General features: G+C 36.8%; 1 pseudogene; it reads right to left on the bottom strand.

Moving 5' to 3' along the window:
* Positions 1-2052: 2052 nt before the first annotated feature.
* LOC122136008 lies at positions 2053-11113 on the bottom strand (annotated as a pseudogene).
* Positions 11114-11586: the final 473 nt, after the last annotated feature.

Below are 11586 nucleotides of genomic sequence, written 5' to 3'. Positions count from 1 at the left end.
CCTGAGAAGAAAAAAGACCCGCATAACGAGCTGCATAATGAGCCTTTCAGTCAGGTGTGTGACTGAGCAGGGAAGTGTTACAAGAAAGAATGTGAGGACAAAATAAATGTATATATTTTTATGTTTGTAGTTTATTAAGAATATATTTAATTATCCCACAAAATAAGTTGAGATTCACTTGCGAGTGCAGTTAAACAATTTATTAGGAACAGTCAAAGCTGACTTTCAAAGCTGAATTTTTAGCATAATTACACGATCCTTCAGAGATCATTCTAATATTCTGATTTGCTACTCAAAAAAACATTTATTATTATTATAATTATTATTATTATTAATAATAATAATAAAATTCAAAGCTGAATTTTTATTTTTTCATTAATTGAAAGAACAGCATCGTTTCTAACATGATTATTGTATTTATCATCACTTGTGCGCTAAATAAGTTTATGATAAGTACTGACTCCAAGCTTTTATATGGTATAGTGTATATTGTTACACTTGGAGTAAGACTGGAGTAATGATGCTGAAATTTAGCTTTGTTCACAGGAATATATTAAATTTTAAAACATATTCAAATAGAAAGCAGTTATTTTAAACAGCAAAAATATTTCACAATATTACCGCTTTAGCAAATGCAACTTTCTGTATTTTGGATCAAATAAATGCAGGCTCATGTGACATGTTGAAAGATATAAATGAACGTCACATACCTGGCATGTTCCAAAATGTATATTATTTATGTGCTCTGAAGGACATACTTTTTTGAAGAGACTTTGAAGAGATGGGAGTGTGTGCCTCGCTTGGTCTTAGCTGTGTTCCAGATTCCTGAGTGGGCTGCTTATTTGCATTGACTCGCTTTGCAACAGGTTATTATTTATCTGTAATAAAAAAGTAAGCATGCTGTTTACGCAAATAAACTGCATTATTAACATTATTGTGATGGTTACTGATACTATTAGTAACTTACAGGAAAAAAAGAACACAATTACCACATATAACATTATGGTCAGTGTTATTTACAGCTTACTTGATAAACTTTTTTATTATTATTATTTACACCAGAGCAGATATTGATGAACAGAAGCTTTGTTACATTCTTGAAAACACAAGCATGCTTTGTATGAAGGCCTATACAATGTATATATAGTTATAAACATATATGGCTATATTCGTGAACAGAATAGCCTATCTCAGTAAAGTTTGTCTAATCATTCTTACTGACATTAAGTTAGCAACATTATAACTCATATTACTTTTATATTGTATTGCTGTCTATGTTTATAGAACATATAAAAAAAAATACATCCTGGCATCGTGAAACATTGAGATGATGTAAATGAAACTTCATAATGTTTCACCCTGATTATACATTTAGTCAGGAATTATAGTCTGGAAAAAGTCTAACTAGTAAAATGTGTACAAGTTATATGAAAACTGATACAAGTAGATTAATAATAAAAAAGACTTACTCATGATTATCTCTGCTGGGTCAAGCCGCTTCGTTCTTCTTTCTGAAGTAATTCAAATCTTATTCCTCTCAGCGGTTTTCTTGAGGTGAATTAGGTCTTATTCTTCTCAGTGCGAAGTGAACAGTAACATTTAAAAAACGTGAAGTACAGTCTCGCTGCTTTGTTTGCTCTGATGTAGGGTTGTTACCCGCCGCAAGCATCAAGATGGACGCAACAATAGCGTGCTCGGCGCGTGGGCGTGGTCACATTAGATATAATGAAGGGAGACGTGAAAGATGGACATCGCATTGTTTTCATATGGATTACTTTATCACAGAATATTTGTTTTTGGTAGCACTTGCTCAGTTTAAAAGTAGACATGTCAAGCTTTCTATAGATATCTCTCTCTTGTCTCTGTGTTGAGTATTCACTGAGTTACAGTTCATTTTAATGGCGCGTTTCCGAATGAAGATCACCGCAGGCCAAGGCTGCAGACAGCACACTCTATTTGTTTTCTTTATTTTATAAATGCACAAAGTTTTGTTGTTATTATGGGTGGATACAAATAAAAGTAGACCCTTTACAGATTCGTTTGATGTATTGCTCTTATCTGTACGATCAAAACTGAAAGTGTAATTTTCTTTTCGGGGGGTTATCAGGAGAAAATGCCTCAAAACGCGTATACGCGTTAATCGACTCCAGAGGGTTTAAAAAAAAAAAGCTTGGTCACCTCGTCAACCCAATGAACAATTATAATATTACATTTCTAAATACCTTTTAAAAGAGACTTGCATCTGATTGCTAGGTTATATAAACATGATGTTTAGCACCTTAAAAAGCATCTTGGACAAAATTCCTCCTTTTGATTTGCACAGAAGAAATTAAGTCATACAGGTCTAGAACAACATGAGGATTAGTAAATTATACAACTTTCATTTTTGGGAGCAATATTGATATTCACGCCAAAGTATTAACAATCTGTACAGCTCCTGTATATCTGTGCCTTTTAAGATTCTCCAGAGTGCCTTTCATTGCAAAGAAGTCACACATTTGATCAATTAATGAATTCCATGGGAACAGACAACCTGACTTTGGCTTTGCAAGCACCATGCTCTGCTGTTTTTGAGCTATGGGTAGGCTCAGCTTCCAGGGTATCAGGACTCTATTAGAAAACAGACATGGAAAAAATGTTACTTTTACACACCTCAGTATCTCCAGCTGACAGTTTGGACTCTTCAGGCCATCAGAGAGCAACTTCACTCCTGAATCCTGGAGGTCGTTGTTACTCAGATCCAGCTCTCTCAGGACACAGTTTGAGGATTGTAGAGCTGAAGCCACAATTTCACATGACTGACTAGTGAGAACACAGCTTGACAATCTGAATGAGAGCCAAATACAAGTTTTAGTTGTGTGTAATGCATAGCTATGTATATAAAATATAATACAAAACTTTCCTGTGGCTCAGTGGTAGAGCATTGCGTAAGCAGCACAAAAGATTGTGGGTTAGATTCCCAGGGGACATATGTTAGGTAAAAAATGTTAGCCTGAATGTGCACTGTAAGTCGCTTTGGATAAAAAGCGTCTGCATAAATGCATAAATGTAACAAAATTGGTTGAAAAAAATAAAAGGCAAAATAAATAGAGGTGCCACTGAATAAAGGTTGTGGGTTCGATTCCCAGGGAACACATGTTGGGTTAAAAATGTTAGCATGAATGTGCACTGTAAGTCACTTTGGATAAAAGCATCTGTTAAATGCATAAATGTAAATGTAACAAAATTGGTTGAAAAAAAAGGCAAAACAAATAGAGGTGCCACGGGATACAACATTTCAAAATGACATGGTCTATCTCAGTGGCAATCACAATCCCTTTCAGTTGAGCATAAGTTGATTTGGCAAAATTCTTAAAAGAGCCATAACCTACATTTATAATAATTTTATTTATTTTCAATAAGATCCACTAATGATTTTAATTAGGGGTGTGCGATATCACAATTTAAGGCCGTAAACAATAAAAATCCTCCATGACCTGCCTTTAAAGGAAGATCATAGTATCATGCTGCAAGTGCATATTCTGTCAGTTGCAGTTCTGGTGCAGCCATCTCAACACACATTATAAAATCTATTGCACACTGTTCTGACATCCTTTGCATCTTTTTTCACAACTTATTGTGCTTAAACTGTGAAATACACACAAGGTTTAGTTAAACACAGTTGATTATATCTTGAGTGAATTTAAACAGTTTGGATCTGTCATTACTTTAGATCCATGAATTCACTTTTAAAGCGACAGCCATCTAATAACCTTAAACATAGGTAAAAAATTACTTTTTGTCTTATTTATATTTATCAAACAAAATACAGGCATTGTTTATTCAGTTTATTACTTGAATGCTACTGTTAAATGTACCAACTGTAGCTGAAAACATTTTGCATTTGAATCAGGGTTCTTACACCTTTTCCAAAGTCAAATTCAAGCACTTTTCAAGCATTTTCAAAGTGAATTTTACAAGGTTTTTCAGTGCAATTACATGTTTACACACATACTTGAGTTCTTCACTTTAAATCAGATGTTATTGTGCTTTTAATAACAACTTGTCTGGATTGCATATAACATTGTATAATATAGACAACAAGACAAAAAAACTCTAGGGTTGAAAGAGATAAGATACATTTTATTATTATTATGACTTGTAGAATTTGTAGAATATTTAAAAAAAAGCTTGGTCACCTCTTGTCAACCCGATGAACAATTATAATATTACATTTCTAAATACCTTTAAAAGAGACTTGCATCTGATTTTTTAGGTTATATAAACACTTCAAGTCAAGAAGAAAACACTCACAGAACTTTTCTGCAGTTGATCACAGCTGGTATCAGTCTTCTTCTCCCCTCAGCTGATGTGTTGTATTTCATGAGCTCAAACTCATCCAGCGGCTCCTCTGACATCTGAAGCATGTAGGCGATTGTTGAGCAGTGAGCAGGAGAGAGTTTATTCGCTGAGTGTTTGTCTGAGTTCACAAACTCCTGAATCTCTTTGGACAGAGTCTGACCTTTAACTTCCAGCAGACAGAGGAACAGATTGATGGATTTTTCAGTGGAAAGTCCTTGTCCATCTTTGATCTTCTCTTTAATGTACTGTGTGGTTCTCCTGATACTATCTGAGCTGTTCTCTTGTGTTTGTCAGTAGATCCTGTAAGAGTCTCTGATTGGACTCCAGTGAGAACCCAGCAGGAACCGCAGGAACAGATCCAGGTCTCCATTTTTACTTTGTAGAGCTGCATCCATTGCTGCTTTAAACATATTATGCAGTGTAATAAACTTAAGTGCTTTCATTGTAGTACAAAGATGGTAGTAAATAACATAGAAAGCAGCTAGAAACTCCTGAAAGCTCAGATGGATGAAGCTGTAGACTTTCTTCTGATGAAACACAGGTTCCTCCTTAAAGATCTCAGTGCAAATCCTAGAATACACTGAGGCGTCAGTGAGGTATATGTCGCTCTCAATCAGGTCCTCCTCATAGAAAATCACATTGCCCTTCATTAGCTGTTTGAAAGCCACTTCAGCAAGTTTCACAATCACTTCTCTTTTGGACTGCAGGAGTTTTTCTAGATTTCTCTCTTCATACTTCTGCTTCCTCGTGTTGATCTGAATCAGCAGGAAGTGGATGTACATTTCAGTCAGAGTTTGAGGGATTTCTGCACTTAGATCTTCTTCCAGGAGCTTCTGAAGCACAGTGGATGAGATCCAGCAGAAGACAGGAATGTGGCACATGATGTGGAGGCTTCTTGCTCTTTTGATGTGTGAAATGATTCTGCTGGCTTGATGCTGGTCACTGATTCTCTTCCTGAAATATTCCTCCTTCTGAGGCTCAGTGAATCCCTGAATTTCTGTCAGACGGTTGATGTATTTAAAGGGGATCTGACTGGCTGCTGCTGGTCTGGAGGTAATCCAGATGAAAGCAGATGGAAGCAGCTCTCCTTTCATGAGCTTTGACATCAACACAGCCACTGATGAAGTCTCAGTCACATCACAAACTTTCTGAGCATCTGAAAACATCAGTGTGATTCTGCTTTCATCCAGACCATCAAAGATGAACACAACTTTACACTCCTCATAAATCTGTGGGTCCAGATCTTGAAGTTCAGGATGAAAGTCCAGCAGAAGTCTGTGAAGACTGTATTGATTATTTTGGATCAAGTTCAGCTCTCGAAATGTAAGCACAAACATGAAATCTACATCCTGATTGGCTTTTCCCTCGACCCAGTCCAGAATGAACTTCTGCACAGAGACGGTTTTTTCCGATTCCAGCGATGCCTTTAGTAAGAACAGTCTTGATCTGCTCTTTCTCCTCACATCCTGCTTCAGCGGAGGCTTTAAAGATGTCATTGCAGTAGATTGGAGTGTCTTGTGAGTGTTGTGTTCTGGCTGTTTTCTCCATCTGTAAAACCTCATGTTCTTCATTCACTCCTTCTCTCTCTCCCTCTATGATGTAGAGCTGTGTGTAGATGCTGTTTAGGAGGGTTTCATTCTTCTGGAGTTCCAGTCCCTCAAATAATCTCTCATACTTGTTTTTCATGCTTGTTTTGTGCTGGTCTTTGACCTTCCGTAGCTTATCATCAACTGGTTTCTGTAATTCTCTTGTTTCCTCCTGCTGGGCTTTTTGAGTGTAATATTGAACAGAATCAGCAGACTGGGTTTTTCCAATAATTTTGTATGTTTGTAGACCAGGACGTGTTCTAGATCTCTCTCTGCACTGAGGACAGTCATAGTTTTCTGAATGTCTGGACTGATCCCAGTATGTACTGATGCACTGTCTGCAGAAACTGTGTCCACAGGAGATAGAAACGGGGTCTCTAAGAACCTGCTCACAAACTCCACATCTAGACTGATTGTGGTATAGACTGTCCTTTCCACCACTGTAGAGACAAAAGCACAGACATCACCTTACAACTTCATATACAGTTGATATAAAAAGTCTACACACCCCTGTTAAAATCTTAAAAAAGTTTCTGTGATGTAAAAATAAAAAAAAAATGTCCGAACGTTTGTGTCACACTGCTGCTGCTGGAGACGTGGAGACATAGGGGCATTTACAAAGAACAATCTTTAATTAACAAGGGACACACGTAGTAGGGGAATACGTGTATAACACTAGACATAGGACAGAGGAAAAACACCGGGCTTAAATGCTAGGCAACTAAACAGGGAAATTAACAAGAAACACTAATATTAATATTAATTAATACAAGGGACAAACTAGGTCTCAGGGAGAACATGGGGAAAAACTAGAACATGGAGCACGTGGGGGAGGAAAACCAAACACCCACACAAACAGTCCATGGGCGTGACATTTTGTACCATTCACATGTTTAAATGTTCATATAATCTTTGAATGGAATAGAAGACAAAGATATTTGGCATATTGGGCACACCCCAAGCAGGATAACTCACACCAAGCCTGAATTGGAGAGCTTATTTTGAGTTCTGAGCAGCAGACTAAACCAAAGAAATGGATGAATATAGCATTGAGAATTCAGGCTGTATTAAGTGGAGTGGTAACTGAGGCACAGGATATATATGTTTTTGCTTAAATAAATGGATAAATGCTGCCTAGTGTTGGAGCATGCAGTATGAGATTTTTTAATGTCTATAATGAGGAGCAAGGTCAGGGAAATAATCATACCCCAATGAAACATGGCAACAAAAACACATAATTGCCACAATATATGGTTTATCTTTACTTTTCTAATCTATATATTGCAGTGATTTTCATACGAATAAACTATATTTTATATATTACATATTAATTGCCATGCTAATTGACAATGTTTACCACTGAATAAAATGCTATATAATTTCTGCCTTGTTCTGTGATACAACGTCAGATCACAAAATATATATATATATATTTTTTGTAGATCACTTCATTAGTCCTGTGGTGTGACAAACACACTTGTTTTTAATTACTAATTTTCCATAATGCTGTTTGACATTCCTGCAACACTGATATTACGTACTTACAGCATGTGTTAAAGCAGTTATAAAGTGATATGTCCACTGAATGGCGCTTAAAACAAATTCAATACATGACTTGTGGCCCACAGTTTTATTACGTTGGTACAGGCATGTATTGTTGAGTTTCTATTGTGTTTGCTTCAGGTACATTATTGCGGTGGTTCAGGATTTCAGATGTCAGTGAAGTGTCACTAAAAGGTTAATGTTTTATTGTGTTGGAAAATTCCCCGTACATTATGGAGTTAAATGCAAAGTAAATACAAAAATGTATTCGCTGATGCAATCATGCTATTTTAACTTCTGTATATGCAGGTTTAAGCTGTTTTTTAAACTATACCAGCATCATGAGTGAGGGCGTGTGCCTAGAGGAAGATTTGTTGCTATAAGATGACTGGAACAGGATGGTGTATTTTGTCGTGAACTACCACTACCAGGTCACCTTGCAAAGAATCTAGAGGGCAAGATTGGCTGCCGTTTTAAAGACTCAAAAAGCCCAGGCTGCCTTAGAGAGAGGGGGCAGATGCAACTTTAATGAGCCTGATATAAGAGGAGGAAAAATAGATTTTTTTTTTTTCCTGGAAAAGAGACACACCACTGGTGTTGGAAGAAGTAAAGATTAAGTTATTTTTGTTGAAATACCTGAGAGCCTGAGAACTTCTGTTTGATTATTAAACAACACCTGCATGCTGAGAGAGACTGTTGAAGCTGTATTTATTGGAAAACTGCACAAGTTAAAGATCCGCAACCTCTCATGCTGCCACACAATATGAAGATGTAGATGATGCTAATGTTCAAAAAGTATCAGTTTTTTTAATCTCACAGCATGATAATAATATTGTTCTGAAGTCATAACTTAATACTACGCAAGGAATTGTGCAAAAATTGAATTTCTTAAATGAAACTTTGGCCCTGTTAATTATATGTGAAATTTTTGTGAAATGGAATAAATGTTAAAAGAGTTATACTACCTCTAGCATTCATTTCAAATGAAAACTGCCAACAACTCATATATAAAGGGAAGTTTGAGTTTGGCAGAAATGTATGTAGAGGCACATACTTCCAATGAGCCTGGGTAGCTTTTTTCTCTAATCTTTTTTCTCTATATGATAATTTAGTTTCACATCTCAAGTACTGCTTTGTCTCACCTTGGGTCAAAACTTGCTGGTTCATCGCTGATGTTAATTTGTGCACAGATGTCACTCTTCTTAGACACCCAGTTTGCTTCTGGAGATTCTGCTGTCTTGACATCTTTCTCTTCTTTTCCCTTATTGTAACTCATTTAGATACTGTACTGCCTCTTCGATGAGAAGGTGTTGTTTACGGCCTGCAAAATGGAAAGATAACTCCAATAATTTTGTTTCAGTTAGCATGTTACATAGATGCAAAAGGGTTATTCAATTTCCATAAAACTAAATCAGAGGTCTCCAGCTTAAATTTTGATTTGATTAATATTTTATAAGATAATAGAAATACAAAAAGTAATTAGAAAGCCAAAATATTGAATGTCATGGATGTATATTTACTGAGTAATCCACTATTTTTAGGCAGGGTCAAAATTAAAATTTTCACCTGAGATTCTGAGCCAAATTACAAGAGGGAAAAAGTGACTTTTGAAAGATGGCAGTATAATGCTATTTTTACACAGAGATTGGCAGCTATATTAGTAAAAATCTGTTGACTTTAGCGATCTTTGTTGCATTTTATGCCAGTGGTGACAGTTCAAAAATAAAAAAAAAGTTCTTCTGTCAGTATCACTGTCGTCAAAGATGACTGACAATAATGTAATAATAAACATACAGTTTGGATTGCCGGTATGGTTCTGTTCTGGGCAAGAACTCCCTGCGCATCCATGCAGCCTAGCATGGATGAGAGCAGGGAGAGTAGCAATAAACCCCCAGGGTAAACAGAACAGAACCAACATAAATATTGCAGATATCGTTAAAGTTCCTTTATTTAAATTAAACATTTTAGCAATTAGACTGATTCAAGGAGAATCAGAAGGCCGAATCCTGACTGAATAAGAGGAGTGCTGTGATAGATGTCGTATTCCTATAGGTAGACGTGGATCAACTGAGAGTCATGTTAACGAGCCTTGTTAATCTGTGTGTCAAGGCTGTCGATAGGGAACGGGCTGCTGCTTCAGGCTCATCTATTGGGGATGCTTTTAATAAACTTATCTGACTATTTCCAACACACTGTGTTTAAATCAGTGATATGCTGTTGCTCTAGCTAACTAGTGTATTGGTAAGGGCTGGATACTTAAATGTACAGATTGTAAATTTTGCTTGTACTAATGCTAAACGTTATCTGGACAAGGGCTAATGTTGTTGCCTAAATTCGAGTATTGACCATATGCTGTACTGCTTAAAGGGGCATGCTGACCTTTTTAGCTGTTATAAAAGAGCACCCCTTCGCTACTTCTATTCTTCTGTAAGGGAATTCTGCCCCACTCTATGCACTTCAGACGATCATTGCTTAAAGCTATCAGGGTATTGTGACTGCTTGCTTGTTGAGGCTTATCTATTGTCCAATATCATATCGTTGCTAGACCTGCCGTCGCATAAGCGGGATTTTTACTTTCACCTGGCTCCACTTGCGAGCCTCCGCTGACTGCATGCGCACCTTCCCAAATGGTCAAGGCTTTATACTTGTCGCGTTCGCCATCGTACAGGGTTGTACGGGTGCTTGAAATTGTTGAAAATGCTTTAAATTTAATGCAGTGTTTTCAAGTTTTTTTTTTTTTTTTTTTTAAATGCTTGGATTTAGATTAAGCGCTTGAAAATGCAGTTGCATTGGTTCATAATAATTTGCTTTCTTACTGGATGGTTAATCATTGTTTTTTTCATAAAATAAGCAGCTCTGCTCTAGTCTGCGCATGTGGCCGTAGTGTGCTATTTATTAACACGCGCCCTCTGATGGAGGAGAGCGGGAAAAATCTTGCGGGAGGTTGCTGCTTCAGTTAGCGTTGGCTTCAAAATGACAATTATGGTCAAACTGAGAACTAAATACGTGAGTAGCCCCCTGTTAAGTCTGCTTGTTTTTGGTTTTTCCATGGGAGAGTGTGTGCTTTTGAGCATATAAATGTAAACAAATATTTCCCTGCTCAGTAAAACTAAATCTTAAGACTGTCGCGATTAAAGTGGAAGTGAAAATTAATGAAAAGTGTTATTGTGGTATACATTTAAGATTGGCTCACTATGCATACAAATCTTTATGCAGGGTTTCCCCAGCATTAGGGTTAGGTTATTATTGGCCTTATAACTAATCTCACATGGCGTTGAACACTACAGTTGTGTTCAGATCATGCACTCACTGGACTGGACTCTCTCGAATATTGTCATCGTAAACAGTGGAAACGATGTGAACAAGAATTAATTTGTGGTGTAGACCGTGAGATGCAGTGGAATCATCAGTCATTAATCAGGAATGTTTGTTGCTTGTTTTCTGTATGTTTAAATCCCGAATTGAATAATCATCTTGTTTCATGCACTAAAATTACCTATTGAAGCATGTATGAATATGACGTGTCATTTCCCCCACCAAAATATAATCGACATTAATTGTCATTGTCACTTAAAATCTAAGGACATTCAAATGTAAGGACATTCATACAAACTGTTTGTACCGGTCCAAATGCGCGCCGCCTGCTGCTGCAAATTTGCTGATTTAGTTTAGAACAATGCAAAAATGCTAATGCGATTTACAAAGTAAGGTGTGTGTGTGTGTCTGTGTCTGCGTGTTTGCTTTAAATTAAGATAAGAGTATGCATGTAAACCTGTAATTTACCACAGATGTAAAGTGCTGGAAATTGAAATTTCCTTGGAAGTGCTTGAATTTTACTTTGGAAGGTGTAAGAACCCTGGTGTACTATTCTCTGAAACAACAGGGGCGACGAGGAGTAATTGTCCTCTAAAACCATCGGGAATCACCAGTGAGAAGTCATTGGCTGCATGACTGACTTGCTGCTGTATCAGGCAATGACTTGAAGGCACCTCATGAAACTGTTTTTGGGCAGGCTTCTGAGGCAGAGTAATGGTTCTAAAGCATGATCTACAGCAAAATATAAAGAGTTTGGTGATAACTAAGTGGATTTCGTACAACGTACATTTACACACAAACT

This window comes from Cyprinus carpio, chromosome B1 (assembly GCF_018340385.1).
Source record: "Cyprinus carpio isolate SPL01 chromosome B1, ASM1834038v1, whole genome shotgun sequence".
Classification (NCBI taxonomy): domain Eukaryota; kingdom Metazoa; phylum Chordata; class Actinopteri; order Cypriniformes; family Cyprinidae; genus Cyprinus; species Cyprinus carpio.
The sequence above is the reverse complement of the archived record's forward strand: the minus strand, read 5'-3'. Positions and strand labels throughout refer to the sequence as shown.